General features: G+C 43.2%; 1 protein-coding gene and 1 non-coding gene across 2 annotated transcripts in view; one reads left to right on the top strand and one right to left on the bottom strand.

Annotated features, from left to right (window-relative positions):
- Slc24a3 (solute carrier family 24 member 3) overlaps positions 1 to 24,850 on the bottom strand; it is a 469,023-nt gene that overhangs the window by 68,790 nt on the left and 375,383 nt on the right. The window lies entirely within an intron of this gene.
- LOC115063728 lies at positions 14,412 to 14,543 on the top strand. The gene has a single exon (XR_003843608.1). It is a non-coding gene; the product is annotated as a small nucleolar RNA SNORA17 (small nucleolar RNA).

Raw genomic sequence — 24,850 nt, 5'->3', positions numbered from 1 at the left:
AACTTCCTACCTTTTAACCCAGAAGGGCCCAAAATACAGACTTCAGGGCAAGAAAGAGCCCTCGGGAAAAGAAATGAAGGTTTACAGGTAGAGATCAGGGGAGGGTAGTGAGACTGGTCACGGGAGGAGCACTGACTGTGTCTCCTCTAACTGAAAATGTGAATCCACACAAGAATTCAATGAACACACACACACACACACACACACACACACACACACACACACACACCCAACAACTTCTTTGTAATCAAGAGCAAGTAAGTCTTTTATGGGAGGAGTTAACTGCTCCAGAGTCAGGCTGGATGGGGAAAGAGGCTGGAGGTATCTGCAGTCACTGTAATGCATCCTGAAAGCAGCCACATTGCCATGGCTGACTGACCGTCATGGCCACTGCTGCGGGACTCTCATTTGCTGTCTTCTTCATAATGAGATGAAATGTTGGACATGGGTGGTTGGTAGAAACAAGGATGTAATTTTTTCTCATCCAAAGGGGGTCAATCAAAGGGTAGACCCCCCTTGTCTACCTTTTGGAGATGGAAGCCTTGAGGTTGGTCTCCTTAGTCGTCAGTGTTTGATGATTTAATTGTCCCTCACTAAAATGGGGGTGGGATAGAAATCATGAGGCCCTTCGTCCATTCTCACTATACTGATAGGAACTCAGGTAGGAGATGTTGAAATGAACTAAGGGAAAATCCATTGTTTTGGGCTGTTGTTAGCAGTCATCCCTCAGGCTACTACAGCGTCACCAGAAGCTGCATCTTACAGGCTTGGTCAGGCAATGTATATGCACTTACAGTGTCTGCTAGAGGACAGTGGGCTCCTGAGTCTGAGCTACAGATGGAAATGAAAAACACAGAGCCACTACAGATGAGAGGTTCTGCTTGCATAGGGTTTGTTTTTTTTTTTTGTTTTCGTTTTTTAAACTTCACCTATGATAAGTGCCAGTCCTGTTTGGGAGGCAACCCTCTTTACTGTGTATAGCAAGAACCAAGTAAGAAAATTACTGCTCCTTCATAAGCCCCCTTCACTGAAAAGAGAACAGAAAAGAAAATCCAGACTAGAACTTATTTTAAAACGGACACCCTTCAAGTTAGCACCAGATATATTTTACAGGGCAAATGTATTCCCACTTACCTAATATAATCTCATTTACATAACATAATAGGACAGTCTCAAATTTGAGGGATCGTTTTGTGACTCTGATCTGTAACAGGCCATGAGAGGGCTTGGTCTCCAAGATGGCGTGGAGCTCGTATGCATTTGAAGTAGAGTAAGATGGAACATTCATCTATATGATGGGGCTTCAGGAATCAGCTGGCTAGACCACACACAGGATGCGAGTTTCGGCTCCTAGAAATAGGGCCTTCCCTCAAGTGATACACGCTCTCACATTAGCAGTCACTGTCTAATACATTATCAGATTAGAGGAGGGGACTTTCTCTGGTACAGAGGGTGAATAAAGGAGTCATGGGGGACTGAAGGTTCTCTTACCTCTACTTGCTCTGGAAAATAATAGCCTGGGACAAATGAGGCAGAGAAGAAAAGGGCAACAGCTATTGTTTTCAGAATGCAAGCTTGGGTATGGATTTGAATTTGGATCTGGAAGTTTCCACTGCACATCTGGAAAAACCCAAGGTTCTCTGATTTCATCATTTAAAGTGCACCACAAGTGGGATTTGTGTATATTTACCATAGTGTTTGCAAAAGGATGGGCTTGTTGCCATATTCAATGGTCATCTGACTTCGAATGGAGTCTGTGTTTAAGGAATAAATGCGGCTGATCCCAGTGCTCAGCCCAAACTTGTCTGGATATTTGGTGGGAGCTCCAGGTGGGAGGGAGGCATCTATCGATCCATCCTCCCTGGGGTGAGGACTCAGGCTGTGTTCCTCAGAGGTGTAGGGTGATATTTTTATACCAAACAATACCAGTTGCTACGTCTGTGGCTCATCTGGCTCCAGCTGAATTGCAGCCAATCTATTTTAAGTAAATTTTGTGACTCAGGGTGGGGAGACAGGTGATACAGTCCAGCAGCCAGGGAGAAGTGAACCCAAGGACATTTTATAATGTGTGCTTGGAAGACATCATCCCCTCACATTAAACCAACTGAGAATTCAGAACACAGCAGTGTGTCAGTAACATCCAGGCTTGGTCTGTATTAAATAATTAGGCAGAAAGTTGAGGGAACTGGGTGACTAATACAACCAATAAATAAATCATCTACAAAATACCCCCAATAAAACCCAAACCTAAGACCAAAACAACAAACAACAACAACAAGCCAAAACCCAAACCAAAAGTGTCTCCCAAAAGAGTGGGGGACGCTTTTTAAACAGTAGCACACGGAGGCGTCGGGTTATCTAACTGATGACCATGTTCCGGCTTACGAGTGAAGGCTGACCATGTTCCGGCTTACGAGTGAAGGCTGTGTAGGCAGAGAGTAACTAGCATCACAGCTTTCCACAGCACTATAACTGCCATCAAACTGCAGGCGGACTATCCAGTGGCTGCTGTTATAGTTACATTGTGCCAAGAGAAAAAAGGATGCGATCCAAAGGCAGTGTTCCCCACCCCCCTTATCATTCTTCAAAGCAGGTGGCTGCAAGATCCTCCTCACTATTTATCATTACATTGCTACGAGACTAGTGGTACACAAATTGTTTCTTTCTGGATCACTTCAATTTTCCATCTGGAATGGTACTATTCACCTGTACTAGATCCATAGCAATGTGTAAGAACCCACAGAAAAGTAGATGAGATGTTCCTAAGTTGTGGAAAGGAAGGAATCTTGCATCTTATATTAAGAGCAATGAACGTTTGCAAACAGTTCTTAATTCTAGTTCCACTTGGGTCCACGTTCTACCTGGCTGCTGGGCAGGGTCAGCCGCTAGGGAGGCGAAATGCTAGGGGTTTGACTGCCCTTGTCCCAAGTTGCTGCTGGGTGCTGGGAATTAGGGAAGTGCAGAGACACCACTGGGGGTGGTGGTAGTAGGGGTGGGAAAATGCAATCTAAGGTGGGGGAAGCTGAAGTTGGGGTTCTCCACTCCCAGGCACCCTTTCATCCCTGGGGTGCCACACAGAGGAGTCAGGAACAAAGGACTGAGGATCCATAGGCCTGTGATGAGGAGTTGGGAGTGGAGGGGGTGCAAAGGCTGAGGACTGTGTCCAGTCTGGGGCAAAGGGGAAGTGGGGAGGTGCAGGGGGGAGGTCTCTGGCTTAGCTCATCCATGAAGGTAGCTGTGGTTGTCTGGAAGCACAGATGGGCCTTCTACAGAGATTTAGACAGCAGCTCTGCAGACGAAGGCCTTCCTCTCGCTCCCCACTGCAGTTCTTGATGAAAGAGACAGACAGTCCATGGCTCAAAACTGTTTATTGACTGTTCATTGTGGAAAATGGATGCATACTAACCTCTCAGGGTGGACCAGAGATTAAATACCTTTTGCAGGGATGAATGTCTGGGAAGTGGAGCTTACTGGCTAAACCGTCAGGGCCTCTAGGTACCTCATTAGTGTGGAGAACTGTTCTGGGCTACATAACCACAGGTCATGTTTGCTTACTGGGGAAGTGTGGCACTTGTTCCAGGCCAGGAATCTGGCAGGGAGCGAGGAGGTGCCTGCCATCTCAGGTGTGTCCTCACCGAGTTTCCAGGGACTCAGACCTGTTCTCCTTTTCAAGTTTCCTGGCCTGGTTTACCGTCTCACAGTTCCCTATCTCATTTCCAGAAAATATGACCTCTCTGAATGATGTGAGGCCTTTGGTGATCTGGTAATATTAGGCTGTTTCCAAAGAGATCATACTCTTCCCTATACTGTAATGGTTAGCATTAAATATCGATTCTTAGGGGCTGTAGCAATGGCTCAGCAGTTAAGAGAACTGACTAGTCTTCCAGAAGACCTGGGTTCCATTCTGAGCACTCACATGGTTCAGCCACAGCTGTCTGTAACTCCGATTCCAGGGTATCCAATACCCTCTTCTGGTGGCCTCTATAGGTACTGCACACATGTGACACAAAGGCATGCATGTAGGCAAAACATACACAAAACAAAAATAAATAAATCCTTAAAAAAATCCCTGTTTCTCATATGCCAATCATTGTTATGTTTCTTCCCCCTTGATTTTTTATTTTAACATTGTCATCTAAGGGTAAGTAGGCTGCCACCTGAAGTTCATGCTGAACCATGTGTGTATACCTGCAAGCCACATGGTCCGTCCCTTGTAGGTAAGTACACATTTAGATACATCGTAGAAATCATTTGTATCTGTTAGATGACAGCAACTTCTATGTCCACTGAAGTCTTCTGAGACAGGCTGAGGAAGGCCTTTTAGTTGAGCCTCAGAAGGACCTTGGTCACAAGAGAAGTTTCAAACAAGATAGAAGAATAAAGCTAGAACAACGAAATTCATTAGCCTTCAGAAAAACAACAACAACAACAAAAATTTAAAAAGCTCCTTTAAGTCTATATAAATTATCTCTAATCCTAGAGACAAAATGAACAGAGGCAGGTGGATCTCTGTGAATCTGAGGCCAGCCTTGTGTACATAGCGAGTGCCAGGAAAGGCCAGGGCTATGCAGAGAGACTGTCTTAGGAACCAAACCAAAGCAAATCAAGTCAATCAGGTCACTGCAGCCTGTGAGAGGCAGGGCTAGCTCTCCAGTTCTCACGACCTCAGGGGTAGTTCTCCCGTTGCTGCAGGCAGAAAGGCGCAAGGGGGGAGGATATGTAGGTTTTATACAATACTAATTTCAAAAATAAATTCTGATTTCAAAACTATGTGCAATTCTGATTAGAAAAACAAAACCCTCAAGTGGCTGGAGAGAAGACTCAGTTTCTAAAAGCATGCACTGCTCTCGCAGAGGATCACAGTTCAGGTCTCTCAGACACCTGCTCTCACGTGCACATGCCCCTTGCCTCCCAGACACACTAATCCTCTAGTCCTGGAGTTATGCACATACATAACCAAGTCTAACAAGAGCAATCGATAGTCTTCTTGCCCCACCACATCTTGCTCACCGTGGGTAACTACTCAGCATCAGTTACTTAAGATGTCACCAAACTAACCCTAAATCCCTTGCTCCTTTCTTTTTATCTGGTTTTCTCATTTAAGAAGACAAGGCAATGACACACAGTGTCAGCAGGACTGTTGGCCGTCTCAGGGAAACGCAGGGGCCCAGGGCCAGAATCTGCAGCACAAAGTAAATGTCACAGGTAACATGTATGAGTTGTCTGGCCTTGGGAAAGCTACCATTTAATGTCTTGGTATCCCGTTTTCCTCATCTGCAAAAGGGGAATAATGACATTAATAGGCTCCCCGTCACAGGCTCTACTGAGGATCAAGTGCAATGACATCTAATAACTTCAGAATACTTCCCAGCATGCCACATCTAAGCAAGCATATAGACATAACCGTATATAACCATATAGCCATATCCATTCTCTCTGATTCTTCCATCTTCCTTCCTTGGACATTTAAAATTTATTTCCTAAGGGTCATTTTGAGGATTTAATTCTTATATTAAAAATTAAATTGGCACATTTAAAACTAAATGGTATTTGGGGTTCTATAGTGAACACACCCAGTTCTTAATTAACCTCTCCAGTGGCCCAGAACTATATATACACTTGTAATTATTTTCATTTTGAGATCTTTTAGTTCTAGTTCATATAATGTCAAATCAAAAGCTCTTAAAGTCTCCTGATTTAGCCCCTTCAGAGATCCGTTGAGTTGTACCATGAGAAATAAAGACTTGGGCAAGTTATATTACTCCCCATTCTCTCTCTTTCTCTCTCTTTTTAAAAAAGATTTATTTGTTGTTATATGTAAGTACACTGTAGCTGTATTCAGACACTCCAGAAGAGGGCGTCAGATCTCGTTATGGATGGCTGTGAGCCACCATGTGGTTGCTGGGATTAGAACTCAGGACCTTCGGAAGAGCAGTCAGTGCTCTTAACTGCTGAGCCATCTCTCCAGCCCCAACCCCCATTCCCTCTTGTTGGTGTCTCCCACCCCCACTAACCACTCCCCCTCCAGCAGGAATACCAGAGTGCTACCCAGTTCGCCCGGACCGCCCACCATTGCCCGGACCGCCCACCATTGCCCGGACTGCCCGTCATCGCAAGAACTGCCCGCCATCACGAGAACTGCCCGCCATCGCGAGAACTGCCCGCCACCACGAGGACTGCCCATCATCGCGAGAACCGCCGTGGCAACTTCAAAGGACTCAGGGGCATGCTGGGAACCCTTCCTAACCCTTCCTTGTACTTAAGCCAGTCCGAACAATAAAGATTCAAGCCTTGATCAGAAGTCTTTGCCAAGGCCTCCATGTTTCTTTTTGCAGCCCTGTTCTTTTTCAGGAGTTCCCGCTCTCCAGTTCGGATCCACAGTGTTTCTGCAGGCAGAACCACACACCCTCTCATACATGTAATATTTAGCTGTGATGGTTACTAAGGCTTCTATATATTTGATGGTTCTGCTTCTATTTCACATTCCATTAGTCTTCTATAAGTCTCTCTCTCTCAACTCCTCTCTCACAATCTTTTATTGTTATATTGTAGCTTCTTTTCCTTTTTTTCTTCACAGGAGATGGTAACTCCCTCCTGTACCACCTACTTGGCAGTGTAGTAGACATCACCAACAGTTACAATGGCAGTGGTGTTTAAATATACACCCACACATATATACATATACATATGCATGTACTAAGAAGAGTAAAGTGGGGACTTCTCTGTCTTGGCCTTGCATATGTACAGACTACATACAGATCTAGATTCCTTCAGGAGTTAGGCGGGTTGCTGGCGCTATGAAAGTTCATAGGGTAGGTCTCTTTGTGAACAATCACTTGTTCAAATTGGTATATAGACACACTTCTTGTGAATGCACACATGCTCTGGACCATGGCCTGTGCCATCTTCCATCAAGATCAGGGATGACTGTTCCAAAATGGTAGTCTGTACCCTAGCAGGTTACACTATCAAAGTGAGTCCGATGGTCAGTATAATGACTGTTCAGAAAGTGATCTTTTACCTTTCCACACTGAACCCTCCCTCAGAAGATGTTTGATCAATGACATCTCATATATGTATTGTACATGATTCGTTGGTTACCAAAACAATCACCAGGAGTGTTGACTTCCCTGTGGCAACTGTCTGAGTACTCCTGGCTTCTATCACTGTTCGTTATGGTGATTGCATCTTTTCTCATGTCAGTAGCCACCACCCCGGCAAGGGCTTCTATCCTGAACAAACACATCCTCAGGGTACTCATGTGACCTTCCACTGCACCACTCTGAAAGATCACATTTATCTACATTTCCTACAGAGTGGCCGGTGGCAGGATATGGAACAAACTGTAACATAGCCCAGAAGCACAGCAAATTCCAGACTTCAGAGTACAGACAGAGAGACAACAGGGATGACGGTCACACAATTCAGAGGAACTGTAGTCACATTCCTTCATTCCTCCCTTGTTTGACCACACTGTCCCCACAGTACTTTCTGGAACATCTCTTGATTCCACAGTAGTGAGGACAAGAATGTTTAGATCACCATCTTTCTGTTTTCCTCTTACCTTCTACTTATTTATTAAGACAGTGTCTCATGCAGTATAGACTGGCCTCTCACTGGCTAGGTTGCTGAGGATAATTTGGAACTTCTGAGGTATCTCTGTTACCCGTGTGCTAGGATTTCGGGCATGCATCACCATGTCCAGTTTTAGGAATGAACCCAGGGCTTCATGTATACCAAGCAAAAGGTCTACCAATAGTTATGTTCTTAGTCCCCATTTTCTACTTTTAAAATTCTCTTATATATAATTAAATTGACTTTTGCATTGTCAACACTAATTTTTTTATTTTAAAAGTCTCATTTAAACTCTCCATGGTCTCTGTAAAAATTAAAAATAACATCCGATTCTTATTTTATGGCTTTTGTGGAGTTCTCCAAAGACACTAATTAAAATGTTAAAAAAAGATTTCAATCACCAGAATTATCTTCGGTTTCTTTGTGGACAGTTGTTCTATTTATCCATTTTGGTCCTCCCTTTGGGGAAGGATCCTCAAATGTCTGCCAGTCTCAGGAAACATTTGTATCCATATAAATATGCAGAGAACAGTAGTGGAAGCTTGCCCACCTTTGCTTTGGGCATGTACAGACTACCTGCCCAGGTCCCTTCAATAGTAAGGCTGACTCTGGCTCTGTGAGGCTTCCTAGAGAATTCAGACCCATGAGCTTTATGCTAAGAGTACACCGTCAGTGCTCTAGGCAGACACAGAGCCCAAACAACTAGAGTAGGAGAGGCGGTGATCTTTTTCTCCTAATCAAGAGGCGCTTTGTGACCTTGGGCATTGGAAAAGTCCAGAGATCCTCAGACTCAGTCAACCACTTTCTTAGGAATACCTTTATTTTCTCTGAGGTGATTTTCTGGTGGTTCTGTCTATGGAAAGCCACCAGTCTGTTGTTATGGGGAAGGCCTGACTGGCTCACCTACCCTAGGGGAAAGGTGAATTTTTGGCGAATAGAGTTTGTCAGATGTTACACTTTGGAGGAGAGAAGACAACAACTGCTCATTCTTCTCAGCAACCTTAGAGTCCTAAGCTGCCACGAAAGTGATCTTAGACTATCCAGAGCCACCACGATGTGGGATGGTCTAAAACACAAGAAAAGGCCACCCACCTGTAGGCATGTCAGATAGGCGCCACTGGGTCCTGACATTGTGGTCATTCCAGTCCAGTTGTCATTCACCTAATATGCTGAGATTTTTGATCGAGTTGCTGGACATTGTGGAACAGGTATCACTATCTGGCTATGCCCTGTCTAGAGTTTGGGACCATAGACTCATTAAGCCGAAGTAAATCACTCTATTTTATACTACTAAGATTTGTGTGGCCATTTACACAACAAGAGATACCCAGGACCCAGTAACAATCCTCCAGTTAATGAACCCAATTCTTTCTTCTCTAACAACAGACTCAATTATCACACCCCTTTTTAGTTCATGCTTAATGCCCTATGAGTGTGTCTAAAACTTATATCTCATCTTCCCTCTCTCATCTTAAACATTTTCCTGTAAGAGCTCTGGATGGAAATTTCTGGTCCCCTAGTCAACAGAGGCACATCTTTTTTCTGTCCTCTAGAAGCTCATTAAGATCTTCGGGTCGATATAGAATGCCTTCCCTGCCTCTTTGGTCATGGTGGGATATAGAATGCCTTCCCTGCTTCTTTGGTCATGGTGGGATATAGAATGCCTTCCCTGCCTCTTGGGTGATGGTGGGTTAACCCCTTCTGTGACATGCCATTGTTGTAGAACTTGTAGATATGGGTGGTAAATGTCCCTTGTGAGAAGCAACAGTGAAGTACTTCAGAAGAAGAGGACTGCTGTTCAAAGTGGGATGTTTCATAGCGTTTGTGAGTTAGATGTGGGCTGTGTCTGGGAGATAGGACACGTGTCGCAGTGTGTGAAAAGTCAAAGCCTTTCTAATCCCTCACCCTGTGATCACTGGGAGATTAATTTTCTTCTATTTTAGTTGAATGCTCTTTCGTTCACTAATTGACTTTTCAGCAGAAGTTTTGAAGTCCAGCTTCCAGGCTACAAAATGTGTCCACATAAAATCTGTAACTTAATGAGTCATAAAAAAGTGTAGCATATCTATGTGTTTATATACCCAATATATAGAGGTACAGAGAACATCTCTCCCCATGTAACCATGGCTCTCATTTCTAGCCCCACAGAGTGGCCTCACTCACCAAGGACTTCACACAAGTGCGACTATACAGTGTTCACACTTCCCCGTCTGCTTCGTTCACTCTGTGACCTTGACCTTCATCTGTGCTGAGCTCTGTGACAAAGATTTGTTTCCTCTTACTGTGGAGCTGTGTTCCATTTGCTTGCTGATTTACTGGCTGAGGGATAGCTTAAGTGGCAGCAGTTTGGGCAAACGGCTATTAACATTGTGGAATAAATCTTTTTAGAAACTTTCGTCGAATTTGTTGACAATTTCATACTTGAATGGAGTGCATTCTGATTACAGCAGCTCCTCCAGCCTCTCCCTCCTCCCCCATCTATCCCCTCTTTTATGTCTTCTTTGTGTTTGGATCTTTTAGATTCATTGAGTTAAGCCAGGATCCTCTTCATGTTGATATGTTTGGAACCCCCTGGACCCTGATGCGGTCTTTCGTGGATACACAACTGCAGACAGTGACCTCCCTTTCCACAGGACCCCTCAGTAGCTGGCAGTTCAGCAGGGATTGGTAGGATCCCTTGAGCTCCTTCCTCTTTTATGCCTGACTGTTGAGAGGAAAAGCCTGGCATTGGAAAACCCATCAAAACCTCATGGCTGAGGTGGTCTTAGGCCCTGAGAGTGAAGTGACCACTATTTTTTAGTGAAACTGTCAGGGTTTCCAAATGGCCTTTTTAACTATTTATGTTTATAATCATAGACAACGCTGCTGCCAGCTTTAACCAGGAATTGTTACAAGATTGTAACAAAAGTTGGCAAATGCAGAGACACATGACTGCTCAAGATAGAATAAATGTTTTCATGGACACTATTAGGATCTTTAGATCCAAATTTTAAAAAATACTGTTTCCCTGTTAGAGGTCTGGAGTCTCCCCGGCCGAATTTCTGGTACCAGCTGGGCAACTGAAATGTGTAAATGAATCCCCTTTTTCTTGGTTTTTCAACAAACATAGAATTCTGGCTTCCAGGAGTTGAGGGGAAGAAGCTAAGCTTATCAAAAATGTCCTATGAAAATCAAAGCCCAGATTGCTGAACTGGAAAACTTGAGTCCAGAATGCCTTGATAATAAGCTTCAGCCTTTAGGAATGGTGAAGCAGGAACCCAAGTGCTGAGGGGGCAGCTTAGAAGGAAGTGGAAGGAACTGGAAGCCTTTTCTCTCCTTTATAAACACACTGACTCTTATAGCAGATATAGAATGTGTTGGATGACTTCCTTTAAAACAAGAGCATCAACATCATCATCATCATTATTTAATGAGTTTGAATGGCAGGCACTTTCTAAAGTTGTTTCCCTGCATGCTTTACCTAATTGAATTTGCATGCAGCTCTTCTGAGATGTGTACTTGCCGTTCAGCTAAATTCTATCTCCTCAAAACCCAGAAGAGTGTGGTCTTACCTAACGGGTTAACTGTCTTTGGAGACAGAGTCTTGAAATATGGAATGGGATGAGATGTGGTCATTAGGACAGACCCCAACTGACTGGCACCTTTGGAAACAATGAAGCTTAGTATGCAAAGATGTCCAAAAGGAGACTTGGTGAAGATGCTTAGATATGGTGGCTATTGCTATATCTAGGAGAAAGACCTCAGAAGAAACGACCCCCTCAAACACCATGACTCAGCTTTCTAACTGTGAGGGGAACCCCCCCCCCAAACCAAACCAAACCAAACCAAACCAAACCAAACCAAACCTTTCAGCTGGTTCAGCCTTACACCTTTGGTCCTAGCTTGCCAGTGCAGTGAATATATACTATAATCACCACTTTACAGATGGGGGCAATGGAAAATTACAGTAACGAGCTGGAATTGTGTGGTCAACCAGAGCCAGCTGAATGACTGAGAAGCCAACGCTCTAAACCAGAGGTTCTCAACCTGTGACCCCTTTCACAGGGGTCACCTAAGACCATTGGAAAGCACAGATGTTTATATTACAATTCACAACAGTAGTGAGTTTATAGTTATAAAGTAGCAATGAAAATAATCTTATGGTTGGGGGGGTCACCACACCATAAGGTACTTTACTAAAGGGTAGCAGTCTTAGGAAGGTTGAGAACCACTGTTCTTTCTTTCTTAAGGTAAGTATATACTTTATTATTAGGATTTGCAATAATTATGAGTATCTAATAACATCCAATATATTTACAAAAATATTAGAAAGAATTATAATGTAGACAAAGCTGAAGGGGAAAAGGTCTTAAGGGTGCCTAACTGTTTTAGATTTTTTAAAAAAAATTTTATTAGATATTTTCTTCATTTACATTTCAAATGCTATCCCCAAAGCCGCCTATACCCTCCTCCCACCCTGCTCCCCAACCTACCCACTCCCGGTTCCTGGCCCTGGCATTCCCCTGTACTGGGGCATATGATCTTAGCAAGACCAAGGGCCTCTCTTCCCATTGATGTCCGACTAGGCCATCCTCTGTTACATACGCAACTAGAGACACAACTCTGGCGGGTACTGGTTAGTTCATATTGTTGGAGAACCACTGTTCTAAATAGATAAAAATTCCTTTCCCACCCCACCCAATTAAATTGAAAACATGTCCCTACTTAATATACAATTACACCTGATTGGGAAAATAATCCTGTGCAGGGCAGGCAGTCTGCAAGGCTCAGTTAGTAAGCAGAATCCAAGAAGATGCAGATAACAATGTAGGTTTTGTGAAGGATTGTCTAAGATGGTTTCACCATACTAGACCTATTAGCAAGGATGCCTGACCTAACATGACTGCCCCTGATCCCTGCCATGGAGCTCAGTGGTGACAAGCAGGGTCTGTCTGATGTCTCCTAAGCAGAGAGGTGTCTTCTGCATCAGCTAAGCTCCTCACCCCAGAAGCTGAGGCTATGTTTGTTTCGTGATGAGAAGCACTTCATAGAAGTCCCTAAATAGCCACAAGGGTCCTTAAGGATGAGAGGGTCAGAGGGAGTGGCAGGAGGTGTGATGGTGGCAAGAGGCTCAGGTGACACAGGAAGGGCCCATGTTCAAGGGACCTAGGTAGCCCCTGGGAGCTGATAAAGGCAGTATCCCTTAGATGCTTCCAGAAGGAACTCAGCCTTTCCAACATCTTGTTTGACTTGTAACTCCTAGAACTGTGAGAACGACGACTTGGGTTGTTTGAAGCGATTAAACTTTTGGTAATGTGTGGCAGAGGCAACAGGAAAGTCCCACAGCTGTCCTGCTGAGGACATCATACCAGGATCAGATGCTGCCGTGTGTGTCCTGTGCTGTGTACAGGGTCCACTGCCTGCCCTACTTGTTCCCACAGCACCGGTGGAGATCTCATTTTTCCAAAGAGGGACTGGCAGTTTAGGCCATGCTACTCCGAGTCTCAAAGCCACATCTGCCAAAGTCTGGAGCTGACGTTTTCAAAACCTTAAGGAAATATTAGGGTAAAGGTTGGCAAGATGGCTCAGCAGTTAAGAGCTCATAATACTCTTGCGAAGGACCTGAACTTAGTTCCCAGACTCATGCCGGCTGCTCACAAACACCTGTAACTCCAGCTCCAAGGAACCTGATGCCCCTGGCATCCGTGGGTACCTGCAGTCACATGCACAAACCCACACACAGACCCACACACTTATACATAATTTAAAACAAAACAGATCTTTAAAAAATTAGAATATATGATTTACCATTGTAACCATTTCAATTGTTGTAGCAACCAAATACTGATGTATATTTATATACACATAGTATACACATATTTTCCTTTTAAATTTAAACTTTTTCATGCATATATATCTTACATTCTTGAGCATGTTTTCTTACTGGCCACACCCCTTTCATGCCCCTCCCTCTCCTGTTCTCCTAGTCAGCTTCATTTCTACTTTCATGTCATATATACATATCTGTTTTCATAGATCTCTATAAAAATTATCTAGGAATCACAAATGAAAACATAGTAGACACATGAAGACACACATTTGTCTTTCTGAGACTAATTTAATTTACTTGATGTGATTATTGTCAGCTTCGTCCACTTTCCTGCCAGGGACATCACTCCATTCTTCCTTATGGCAGACAAGAATTCCATTGTGTACACATCACGGTTTCTTTATCCGTTCCTCTATTGATGAGCACCTAGGTCGATTCTGTAACTTAGCTTTTATGAATTGTGCTGCAGTTAACATCAAAGTCACCAAATATATTACATCTGTTCGGCGTGTGCTTTCGTGGGTGGCTTTTTCTTATAAAAATGTCTGCTGGCAGTAACTATTGCTACCATCATTCTCATCTGCTTGCTTAACTAGAACTCCCCATTCCCTGCTAGTCCAATGTCCTGACAGTCATCATTACTCTCTGTCTCTTACCCTGACTGCCCACTCACCCCGTGTAAGTAGAAACATACAGTATTTGTCCTTTCACATCTGGCATATTTCATTCAGCATGATGACCCCCACATTCCTCCATGCACAAAACCCAAGCAGTAACATTCGTACTTTCCCTCACTAGCCTTCAGGGAAGCTTTAGCCTGGATTAGGGTCATGTTCTTCTGTGGCATCTCAGCATCCGTGCCTCAGATTTACCAAAGTGTGGCGCTCCTGCTTGCTATTAAACAATACTATAATGTTGAACTGTGAGACCAAAGTGTGGCCAGGAAGTCCCTGCTCTGTCTGCAGAGCAGCTTAGTAGTTACAGGAGACTGAGAGACATTTGCAAAAATGGAAAAAAAAGTCGTTTCACTGTCTCTAGAGGTATTGCAGGTGTAGTTACTCTGTCATTTGCACATCAGGAGGCGGCAGAGAGGAGAGAGGCTATGTCTACACTCAGTGTTCTGACCTATGGACAGCTGAATGACTAGTAGCCTAACAGTCCCTAAAAAAAGGAGCCTGAGATGACCACCACTCTGGCATGGTGCACGCCCCAATGGTTCCCAGGACCAGGAGCAGGCTAGATAATAGAAGAATCCCAAGCAGCAGTGAGCCAGAGACAGACAACTCTTGCATGGGGCCACATGGGCAGGCTATGCAAGGAGTGAGCCTGAGATGCCCAGCAGGCCAGTACCTGGACAGGGAGCTAGCCTGAGATGACCACCAGTCAGGTACCACACAGGCCTGGGGGTGGGTGGGAGACTATGTTCAAGATGACCCCTTCCCAGTGCCCTAATACACTAGCAGGGCATAGCACACCTGAGGCCACTCCTGCGACAACTCCAGACACTCAGAGAGCCCAAGTACCACTAATAGGAGCAAGTATGTGGTGGAGAGATGGACAAGAAAGAGAAATAGGAGGATGTAGGTACAATGAAGAGAGGCATAACTGGAGACTTGAGGGCAACAAGGAGCAGCCTGATGTGAGTAGCCAGTGATGCCACATGGGACCATGGTGGGGTCCTGGCCTGGGCTGCCACTGGGGTCATGTCTGGGTCCAGTGGCCCTTCAGCAGCAGGGGGTCTGTTACCACAAAAGGCCAGGTGGACGTCCCTAGTCTGGGCTGCCATCCATGTTAATGTCTGAGGTCTGGACAGAACTGGCCCTACCGCTCAACCAGGAATCATGGGAGAGCTGTCCCTAGAGGGCAGGAAAGCTGGAGAGCTGACACCAACCTTAGCCAGCTACAGTACTTGTGAGAGTGGACCCTGCACATTGGGGGAGTTGTGGGGGAGTTGGCCTCGAGGACAAAAGTGTAGAAGAGCTAGCCCTACCACTTGTCTATCACTTGGTGATCTGGATGAGGGAGAGATACCCTCCTTCCTCCTCGCCCCTTACCATCTGTGGCAGGCATGAGAGCAGGGAAGCTGGCCCCACCGCCCTTCACCAGCTGCAGCACTTGGGAGAGTGGGCCCTGTACCTCACCAGGGCAGCACAACAGAACTGACTCTGTGGCACGGACATGGGCTAGGGAGAGATGATATTCCTTTATCTCTAGCCACATACAGCAGGCAAGGGAGCTGGCCCTGAGGCCATAAGAGCAGGAGGGCTGGCCCTGCCCCTCCCCAGCTGCAGAACTCAAGGGAGCAGGCCCTGCACTTTGCCTAGGAAACATAGTAGAGCTGGCACTAGATGTGGGGGATTGTGGGTGAGCCAGTTCTGAGGGGCATGGGTATGGGAGAGCTGGGCCTCCTCTAGTCTGCTGGGCAGTGGCACAGATGAGGGAGAGACACCCTCCTTTCCTCCCCTCCCCTCCCCTCCCCCATCCCTTGCCATCTATGGCAGGCAGAAGAGCTGGCCCCAAGGTCATGAGAGTGGGAGAACTGCTCATGTCCCTCACTGGCTGCAACTCTTGGGAATGTGGGCTATGCACCTTGCCTAGGCAGCAGGGTAGAGCTGGCCTTGGGAGCAGGGATGCTGGTGAACTGGCCCTGAAGGCATGAGAGTGGGAGAGCCATCAGGCTGACTCGATCAGATACCTCTCAGGTCCAGATACAGAGCTTTGATTTGGCCTACTCTAACATCTATCCCATTGATGAACTGCTGGAGTGCATGAAGGGTCTTGTCCTACAGATGCAAAGCTACAGGATCTCCGAGATACAGGGCAACAACAGGACGTCCAAAAGGAGTCCCAGTGAGGTTCTAGTATTGATAGAGGCCAGACCAAGGAGTCATTGCAATGAACAATTGTAAGCAAAGACATGTTGTCAAAATATATGTAGATGCCCCACAGTATATATATCCTACACAGTATATTTTCTCTGTTGGGAGTGAGGTTGCAAGGGTGGAAAGTGGGTATGAGGGGAGGGGGAAATGAGTGGGATTGGGGCACATGATGTGAAATTCACAAAGAACCAATAAGTAGTTTTAAAAAATCAGTCTCCACATTTATATCATCTCCCTTTACACATACGGTACCAACACCAAGTCACACAGGATGCTGCTTTCAACACATTTTGTTCCTTCTGCTCTTCCTGGTCATGGGAAGGCGAGAGAGGGCTACGTCCCTAGGAGACTTTGTTAAAGACAACATTTTGAATCGTCACTCTCACCACTTTTAAAGTCACTGGTATCTGTATTCCACACACATACTGACAGGGTCATGCCAATTATGTTCTACATAATGATGGGGCTGTTCACATAATTGGTTTCATTCCTGGGTAGAGAGCATGTTGCTTCCACACATTCGAGCTCAGGGAAGCTTGAGGGCCAGAATGAACTTCTGCGATGCTGTTCAAAAGCACTTCAGTGGAGAACTCTCCATTCTTGCTGTCCTGGATGCAGAAGATATGTTTTCCTTGGAGAATGTCTCTCTGGCTGACCTATGGAGCCTAACTTGACACTTAAAATCCTTTGGAATAGTGAACTTTGTGTTCGAGCTATGACAACTGTGCTAAATAAGAAAATTGGGTTTTATATATTACCAAATCCAATGAAAATGGGTGGCGGTCATCTGCCTGCAGGAAAGGACACCCTGCATTCGGAGAGGACATATTTTCCCAATGTCCAGGTTCAAATGTAGAATTAGAATCTATGCTTTTTTTTAATTTCTCAAATGGTCTCTCCTTGATCCTGACTTGTTACTCATTTTCATCATCAGAGCCTTTTTTCAAAACCTAGGTCACCTGGCCATTGTAAGTGGCAGAGAACCTGAGGATTCTGGACATTTATTTTCTACCAAATTCTCTGGCCATTTAAATAATGGAAATCAAATATGGTAGGACATGAGGAATATTTTACTGGCTCCTGTTCACCACATATCTTGCTGATACTCATGTTATCATGGAACAAGAACATTCTACATCACAAGCTGCTTTTGTCCTGTTTTCCAGCTTTGTCTGATATGTAACCCCTGACTGTCTCCTTCAGCCCCGGCTGTATCACTTTAACATATAGCATGGAAGCTATATGTGTGTGAGCTGTGAACCAAGTGGCTTTACAGAGTCTCTTGTGTTATACAGGAACTTCTGTTATAATTTATCAGTAATTTCTAATCGGTCTCATCCTAGTATATTCTCAAGTGATTTGTTTGAATTAAAGAATATGTACTGACATTAGAATGTTATGGGTATATATGTCTGCACGTACAGCTTCATATCTTTACTGACCTTCCTGGTCCTGTCTAGCTTACTCAGTTCAATCTGAAGGGTCGGCCTCTCTTAGCATCCGTTGGCAGGTCTGATGCTAACAAACTCTTGGCTTTATCTGGGAAAGTCATTATATTCTTCATTTTTGAAGGAGAGTTTTGTTGCCGACCATTCCTGATTGGCAGTATATTTAGCCCTTTGAATATCCTATCCCTCTCTTTTCTGATCTACAAGGTTCTGTGAGAACTAAGCCACCAGCAGGCTCACGGAAGTGCCCCTGAATATGATGAGCCACTCCTTGCCCACTGCTTGAAAGAGTCTTTAAGTTTTTTATTTCATAATCCGCTTCATTTCTATTTTATTTTACAGAACTCTAAACATATTTGGATTTTTGGCACATTTTCATATAAAACACAGAGTTAAGAAACATTTGATAATTACAAATTTAATAACCTAAATTCCAGTGCAAAAATTGTCAATCTTCATAGAGTATGTCACACTGTATACGATCTCTGCGAACCCAGTCTTTTTTTTGTGTGTCAGCTCAGCTTCCTGTCAGAGTCATAAAATACCAGGGGAGAGTCAGCTGAAAAGAGAGATTTGGTTTTGGCTCACAGGATTGGAGGGTTCAGTCTATGGTCACTAGCCTCATTTCTTCCGGCCTTTGACAAAGCAATGCATCATGGTGTGTGTGTGTTTGGGGGGAATGGTAGGGCGAAGCTGCTTACTTCTTGATAAGCTGAGAGCAGAGGGACTGCGGTCTCAACATCACTTTTTAGGTACATCAAGGGATATGATGACTTCACTTCCTTGAGCAGGACTCCAGTTAAAGAGTCACAAACCTTCCAATAGCGCCAACAGTTGGGGATCAAGCCCTTATGAGCTATTGATCTGAACCACACTACTAGGAAAATTACAGTAAATAATAGTCTAACAGACACTTGTGGCTTGTATGTAGTTGAGTTTGTACAGTGCTTGTCTTCCATGCATGAATCACCGGGCCGGATCCACAGTTAATTTATTTTTCATTGCTGCAATTCAAACTCAGGACCTTTCAATGCTAGCCAAGTGCTCTACTACTGAGCTACCTCTCAGCCTGATTTGATTAGATATGTAACCATTAAGTATTAAAACTCCCCAAATTTATATACATGCTTCTTCAAATTTGAAAGCAATTTAGACATTATTCAAATTCTCTCTTTGATTTTTCTATAATGCAGATATTGGTGCATTTGATATCTTAGACATTTCTTATATTTTCTCCATTCTTTTCCTTTTCGTATGGTACTAGGATTGAAGTTAGGACCTTACACATGTTAGACAACACACGTCTGAGCTATAGCCCAAACCCTGCTTTTAAGCTTTTAGTTTTGAGACAGTACCTCACTAATTTCATGAGCCTTGAACTTGGACTGTAGCAGAGATGAGTCTTGAACTTGCTATTCTCCTGCCCCAGTCTCCCCATTAGCTAGGATTACAGGCAGGTGTCAGTAGGTCTCTTTTTCCTTTTTGCCCCTCATTCCCATAATCTCAAATGACCTCTCTTCTGCTTAGGATAACTTCCTACTTCATTCCCTCTAGAAAACACACACACATACACACACACACACACACACACGCACGCACGCGCACACACACACACACACACAGTTTCTATTTAATATCATTTTATTGCCTTTGTTGACTTCTGCATTCTCAGTACTTTGATAATGATCATTTTGAATTCTTTTAAAAAATTACTTTTCTTATTTTTTGTGATTATAATATAATTACATTATTTCCCCCTTCCTTTTCCTCCCATCTAAGCCATTCCACAAACTCATCTTGCTCTCTTTCAAATTCATGGCCTTCATTAATTGTTGTAATATGCATATATATATATATATATATATATATATATATATATATATATATACCCAAATATAGCTAATTTGGAGACTGCCATTTGCCTAGGATCCATTTCAGAGATTAGTTTTGTTCCTTTGACTGGGTTATGTTTTGCATTTTAAAAATCTTTTTGTTTTGTTGAGATTTGGACACTGAAACAAAGCCACTTGTTTCCAGGCTGTGGGCTGTTTTCGCCAAAGGGAACATGCTTACCAATCACCCCCAGGAGAGATTCTCTATGTTTTTTGTGTCTTCTCTGCTTGTGGGTCTATTCCCCAGCCAGTTGCCGAGCTCAGCCTGGTTCTACTCAAGTGCTCCCTCTAGTGTCAGTTGTGATAACAAAATCTCTCTGCCATTGTGGACGATGGAAGGGCTTGCCATTGTTCTCAGAGGTCCCCAAGCAACTGTAGCATGTGGTCATCTTTCTTCTTCAGTGTTCTGTGTCAGGCGAGACACAACCAAAATCCCCACGCAGCTCCTAACAGCCAATTCAGGATGTCCCTCCCTCTCTTCCCTCTTAGGGGAGAAGCCATGATTGAGCATTCCACTCCAATTGAGCACAGTTCTGGCAGGAGGATGGAATTTGGTGCCTTAAGTGTGGCAGAATTTCTTACCTCCCCCACTGTGCTTCTCTTTGGCCTCCTGCCCACAGAGGGTTACATTTCTAGTGATTTTTGAGATTCTCTCAGAAGAGGTCTGGTCCATATCTTGTTATAGAGTTCAGCGCGGAAGGAAGGAGCATGGGGGGTTTCCCATTTTCCATCTTGTTCACGAATTACTTAGTGAACATTCCTCAAGGGAAGCCACCGTGGTTGCTTTCAGATCCACTAACTAATAAAGTAGGGCAATGAAGTAATGCTGGTCAGACATGGCACATTCTTCCATTCTTTGCCTAATATGCTAATTGTTTGGATTTGTTTTGTTATTTCTCTTGCCTTCTAAAATATTTTCCAGTTTTCCAATCCGTACCTTTTCCTGTGTCCCCGTGCTACAAATAAACAAAAGACCCAATGTATTTTTATGGCCATAAAAGGAATAAGTAGGCAGGGTTCCTAAATAGACAATGGTTACAAACCATCTTAAGACTATTGAACGATGGAATGAATTGAAGGACTTTTCTCTCTCATAAAATCCTAATTGTTCAATGTAGGAGGTATGATGGTAGTAGGAAAATACAGGAGACACAACACAACAACAAAACATACAACTGCTAAAATGGGAAGAAATGGTGAGTGGGAAAGTTTCCCGGTATAATTATGACACGACATAGAAGAACTTAAGAGAGCCTGTCCGGGAGGCAGGGACAACCGTGGATAACACAGATCCCTAACTGTGCCTTTTGTTTTGGCAGATCTTGTCTAAGTATCTTGCATTCAGATGACTCTGGGATACAACTGACTGTATTTTCAGATAATAATGACGTTTGCTATGCTAGAATCTCATGGACTTAACATGTAGGCCTCCGTAAGGTCAAGTACTTCACACCAGCTCATAAAACCATATGGAAGAGTTTTCAGTAGAAGTTGAAGGGACCTTGTTCTTGTCCAACAACTCCTCCGTGACTGTCTATGGGATTTTTGGAAATATTTAACTGGCTCTATATAATGGCACACATTTATACTGCAAAGGGGATGGCTGATCAAATGGGCATATTGACAGTATCTGTAGTACTCAGTGCTTTCTCAGCAGGACTAGGGGACCTAGACTATGAAAACTAATTTTCTGCCTACAATATTTATATTTTTCTCCTGACATTTGGTGGACAAAATCTTCAGGAGGTACAGTAAGACCACCAGAGTAATTTCACATAAACATTCTAAGTTCTGGTATAAGCAGCATGCTTGCACTGAGAAATAAAGATTAAGGAGAGAGACTCAATATTTAGGCTTATGTGTTCCCAAGAAGACCCACTTAGACCCCAAAGGATGGGACTAAGAAATATCCAGTTGCTATTGAAACGAATTGCAGGTACTGTAAAGATGAACTTGAATTTATCCAAGTCATTGTCCAATCTGGGGGTTCCTTACTATGAAAACAGAATAAAAATGGATACTTCTTAACTGAAACAGAACAATTTACCTCCTTCAGGACTGACATGACCACACCGAGTTCAAGTCCTTGCTATGGAGTCTGGCATGCAGTTTTTTTTTCTTAGTGTTGACACATGTGAATTGGCCTTGGTGATTATCACTATCTGAAAATCAACAGTTTAAAAATCCAAATAATACTGAAGTATGATAATTACTAAAATAAATTCAAAGGTATCCTGTGAAGTTATGGTCAGCTATAAAAAATATATAAATTTTACATTATATATTACATTATATATATATATATATATATATATATATATATATATATATGAGACTCTTACAGATTAATAGAAAAAATGAAATTTAGAACAGATTTCAAATGCAGTGAGAGAGTGTGGCACATTGAAAATCTTGGTCAGATGTGGTGGCAAATTGAGAGTGCATAGAGAAGATGCGTATTTTGGGAAGTCACACACACTTGCATTCACTTGTGGCCAGCTGTTCCTGAATAAATACATTCCTTAGGGGATAAATGACATAGTGTATTGTTTGTGTTCACGTTGGCTCCCATAAAGGACATTATAGAGACCTAGTGTTATTGTTGCAGCTGTTACTGACAGCTGGAACCTTAACCCTTCACAAAGGGTTGACAGGTGGCACTGACCTAAGATGGATGTAAATGGGGACTTTCTTAGTAAATTCAGATCCTGTGAGTTTTCCCACTGAACTGATGGTGTTATGTGGGATTGGTAATAACTGGATGAAGGTAAAATACGACATGAGTGTACTTTTAATATTGTCTCATCAAGTCACAGGGTATATAATGACATCTCACTGCAAAGGGAGTCATTGATGAATATTTCTTCTCTGAAAATTCCAGATGGGGAACAAACACCATAATTTTATTTACAATCCTGAAACATATGTCCTGACTCTGTCTAGTAGATTGCTGAAATAATACAAAATTCTTTCAAGCTTGTATCATCTAAAACAGTGGTTCTTCACCAGTGAGGGTCACATATCACATATCCTGCATATTAGACATTTACATTATAATTTACAACAGTAGCAAAATTATAAAGTAGGAACAAAATTAATCTTATTGTTGGGGGTCACTACAGGATGAGATACTGTATTAAAGGGTCTCAGCATTAGGAAGGTTGAGAACCACTGCTCTAGAAAAAGATTCTATTTTTTATGCATCTCTTGAATCTGATATACCTTGCTTTGAGACAGAAATAGGATGCAACAAACTAGTGGGTACCAATTCTAAAGTCTTTGTTTTAGGAAGCCTTATGTGTCTAATTTTATTCTAGAGATGGCCATGTGAACCACCATGTGAACCAGCTTGGGTTAGCTGGTTGGAGAAAGTGAGGCATCAAGATATTTCATTAAACCCAGACAGCAACATCTTAGATCAGACATATCATACCCTGAGTTGAGCTCAGATCTCTCATCCATGAAATTATAAGCAAAGTGATATGGTGGTTCTTTGATGTCATGGAATCTTGGCGCAGTTTGTTACATAGCAACAGATACATGATACTTCAGAGCTCATTCACTGAGTTTGAAGTCTGCCAGTGGGAGCTATAATTGATCATCTGCTCACTTTCCTTCCCTAACAACTGCATAATTTGTGTAGCACAATGCAGTGGACTGAATTATGGGATGTGATTCCCACTCGACCAGGGATTTACATCACAGTCTAGGTAACTAATTCTTCTTATGTGATACAGAATGCCCCTTCTTATGCCTTGGCTTTGGTCTGGGCGTTATGGCTACTTTGCTGCAAGCAGATGTGATGCTTGCCAGCTCTGAATCTAGCATTAAGCATTAAGCAACTTGGCATGTTTCACTTGGATTTTTTTTTTCTTTATCTCTGCTGTCATTGAGATCTTCCCCCCTGAGTAGCTGCTTCGACTTCCAACTAGCACCAAAATGAGTTGTAGATGAGGAATAAATGCTTTTGTTGTGTATAACTGAGATTTAGGGGCTGTTTGTTATCTAGCTAACACATACCACTTTATTTTTTACTTAACAAGCATATATGAACCTCCTCAGATAGGTGGGAAGCTAATGGACTGCTCTAGGCTTGGGTTCTAGGAAACTGGGCTTAGAGGTCCTTTTGTACAAAGTAGTGATTGAATGATCATGTAAAAATGACTTCTAAGACCAAGGCTTAATCAAACAAAGAAGAGAGAGAGCAATAGAAAAGAAGAGAGAGAGCAATAGAAACATCAGAGAGAATATGATGCAAGGGAAGGCAAGGGCCAAGCAAAAGTTCATCAAAATCAAAGCTTAGAGGCATCTAGGCAAAAGCATTTCTTGAATAAAAGCAACAGCAGGTGAGATCAAAAATGATTTCTGGATTATGCTGTGGCCATCTACGTGAGAAGGAATTGTCAGGTTAGTTCACCAAAAGAGGCATTTGTGGAAAATGAAACTTGATCTTCAACTCCCTACCTTCCTTCTGAGTCATGGGGACATGGGATATGTCTAGGTACTGGGTGTTTATGCCTAAGAGTACATAGCTCCAGTCCCTAGAGACAGGGTGGCACCTGTATAACCCACTCTGGATGCTTCTTCTGTAGATACTCTGCAGATACTCATTTCTAGGTAGGGCCATTTTTACCCACCACTGGAAAACCCAAGATAATGTGTGTGATTCAATTGTACTGTGGGACATTTTGTTATTCTGACATTGCCTACACTGTGCTGTCTAGTACGGTAGCCACTGATCATATATGGAAGTGAAACTTGAATATGCAAAGAACTTGACTTTTAATTTCATGTGGTTTTCATTCTTTTAAATTTGAATGGCTATGAGCAGCTAATGGCTTCCACTTTGGACAGTATAATTCTACATACCCCTAATAAACATTGTCAGTGTAATACCTAAAGCTGTTGTGATGTTAAACCTATGCAAAATAATTTACAGGGTTTATGGTTGCCTTAGTGGCTCTCACTCCAGGAGAAATACACTGGGCACTGACAATCAGTGGACCAAGTTCCCAAGTGTTGAGGGCCTCTTTTGAGAGACTCTTTATGGTGTGAAACCTAATAACATCAAAAGAAATAGATGTCCAATTTTCTGAGGAACCACCAGACTGACTTCCAGAGTAGTTGTACAAGCTTGCAATCCCACCAGCAATGGAGGAGTGTTTCTCTTTCTCCACATCTTCTTCAGCATCTGCTGTCACCTGAATTTTTGATCCTAGCCATTCTGACTGGTGTGAGGTGGAA

The sequence above is a fragment of the Mus pahari genome, chromosome 3 (genome assembly GCF_900095145.1).
Source record: "Mus pahari chromosome 3, PAHARI_EIJ_v1.1, whole genome shotgun sequence".
Lineage (NCBI taxonomy): Eukaryota > Metazoa > Chordata > Mammalia > Rodentia > Muridae > Mus > Mus pahari.
This window is presented reverse-complemented; position numbering and strand designations above follow the sequence as displayed.